The sequence below is a fragment of the Sander vitreus genome, chromosome 1, assembly GCF_031162955.1.
Source record: "Sander vitreus isolate 19-12246 chromosome 1, sanVit1, whole genome shotgun sequence".
Classification (NCBI taxonomy): Eukaryota; Metazoa; Chordata; class Actinopteri; order Perciformes; family Percidae; genus Sander; species Sander vitreus.
The window spans coordinates 40,735,568-40,737,754 of record NC_135855.1 but is presented as its reverse complement, the minus strand read 5'-3'; the positions used below and the strand labels follow the sequence as shown (position 1 = coordinate 40,737,754).

The 2,187-nt window shown below is 45.2% G+C and overlaps 4 non-coding genes across 4 annotated transcripts; all 4 read right to left on the bottom strand.

Annotated features, from left to right (window-relative positions):
• Window positions 1-361: 361 nt before the first annotated feature.
• Window positions 362-434, bottom strand: trnav-uac (transfer RNA valine (anticodon UAC)). The gene has a single exon. It is a non-coding gene; the product is annotated as a tRNA-Val (tRNA).
• Window positions 435-1,020: 586 nt separating this feature from the next.
• On the bottom strand, window positions 1,021-1,093 carry trnav-uac (transfer RNA valine (anticodon UAC)). Its single transcript has one exon. It is a non-coding gene; the product is annotated as a tRNA-Val (tRNA).
• Window positions 1,094-1,415: 322 nt separating this feature from the next.
• Window positions 1,416-1,488, bottom strand: trnav-uac (transfer RNA valine (anticodon UAC)). Its single transcript has one exon. It is a non-coding gene; the product is annotated as a tRNA-Val (tRNA).
• Window positions 1,489-1,951: 463 nt separating this feature from the next.
• Window positions 1,952-2,024, bottom strand: trnav-uac (transfer RNA valine (anticodon UAC)). The gene has a single exon. It is a non-coding gene; the product is annotated as a tRNA-Val (tRNA).
• Window positions 2,025-2,187: the final 163 nt, after the last annotated feature.

Below are 2,187 nucleotides of genomic sequence, written 5' to 3'. Positions count from 1 at the left end.
TTCACAGTTGACGTGATCCATAATAAGACATGGCTCTGGTTCAACTGGCACATAAATGTGGTTCTGAACCATTGACTTGATGGATGGAGCTCCAGTTCTGAAAAGTGAAACCAATGAAAAAGTGAAAGAACTAAAGACGTAGAGACAGATTAGAGACAAAACGTCTTTAGAGCACCTTTATAGCAAGTCCAGTTTCCTTTAAGTTTAATTCCCTGGATAACTATGAGCTGGTTGACTGAGAAACTTCGCAAACATAATTGCGGGCGTTTTATTTGATTGTCATTCAATCGCCTTTAATGACTTTTCAATTGACACCTGCCAGGTGGTAACAGGACAAAGTTCTTACTTCAAACCATAAGTCTGGTTCCACTGGGGATCGAACCCAGGACCTTCTGCGTGTAAAGCAGACGTGATAACTACTACACTATGGAACCTCGGTAAAATGCACGAACACTCACATTCGTTTGACATATATCATCCATCAATGTCCAGTCATGACCGAAAGAACAAGATCCAGGGTACAAGCGGCCGAAATGGGTTTCCTCAGGAGGGTAGCTGGCGTCTCCCTTAGAGAGAGGGTGAGAAGCTCAGTTATCCGTGAGGAGCTCGGAGTAGAGCCGCTGCTCCTTTGCGTCGAAAGGAGCCAGTTGAGGTGGTTCGGGCATCTGGTAAGGATGCCCCCTGGGCGCCTCCCTAGGGAGGTGTTCCAGGCACGTCCAGCTGGGAGGAGGCCTCGGGGGAGACCCAGGACTAGGTGGAGGGATTATATCTCTAACCTGGCCTGGGAACGCCTCGGGATCCCCCAGTCGGAGCTGGTTAATGTGGCCTGGGAAAGGGAAGTTTGGGGTCCCCTGCTGGAGCTGCTACCCCCGCGACCCGACCCCGGATAAGCGGATGAAGATGGATGGATGGATGGATGGATATATCATCCATGATTGTCAATCAAACCCTTTTGATGACTTTTCACCTGATGCTTGCCAGGTGGTAACAGGACATAGTTCTTACTTAAAACCATAAGTCTGGTTCCACTGGGGATTGAACCCAGGACCTTCTGCGTGTAAAGCAGACGTGATAACTACTACACTATGGAACCTCTGTAAAATGCACGAACACTGACATTCGTTTGACATATATCACTAGACAAACAATAAAGCCAGTCCATAATCCAGTGATAGTACATCCATGGGTACACTGCAAACAGTGAGAGACGAAACATCCTTAGAGCACTTATAAAGCAAGTACTGTTTCCTTTAAGTTTAACTATTTCCTGGATGACTATGAGCTGGTTGAGTGAGGACCTTCAATGATATAACTGGGGGATTTCACTTGATTGTCATTCAATCGCCTTTAATGACTTTCCAATTGACACCTGCCAGGTGGTAATGGGACATAGTTCTTACTTCAAACCATAAGTCTGGATCCACTGGGGATTGAACCCAGGACCTTCTGCGTGTAAGGCAGACGTGATAACTACTACACTACGGAACCTCTGTGATATGGTTATCTGTAACATAATCGGTGCATAAATGTGATCTGAACCATACTGTAGAAATAATGGACGGACCTCCGGTTCTGAAAAGTGAAACCAATGCAAAAGTGAAAGAACTGAAGAAGTCTTTCAGCTAGGAGACAAAATATCTTGGAGCACCTTTAACCAAGTCTTCAGTTCTGAATAAACGGTATTGAAAGCCAGCTATTTAACCTCTGTGCGTTCTTTGTCAAGATGATTGCTACGGCTTCCATCGCTAGCACCCCTTGCTGTTATAACAACACTCCTTATGGTTCTTGGAGACGCCCAAGGCCAAGTCTGAACGACCATCAACCATTCTCACACAAAACACCATTCAACGACCCCACAAAGGTTAAATAGGTGGGTTTCCCTGTTGTTACTTTTCAACTGACGCTTGCCAGGATGGTAACAGGACATAGTTCTTACTTAAAACCATAAGTCTGGTTCCACTGGGGATTGAACCCAGGACCTTCTGCGTGTAAAGCAGACGTGATAACTACTACACTATGGAACCTCTGTACAATGCATGAACACTGACATTCGTTTGACATATATCACTAGACAAACAATAAAGCCAGACCATAATCCAGTGATAGTACATCCATGGGTACACTGCAAACAGTGAGAGACGAAACATCCTTAGAGCACTTATAAAGCAAGTACTGTTTCCTTTAAGT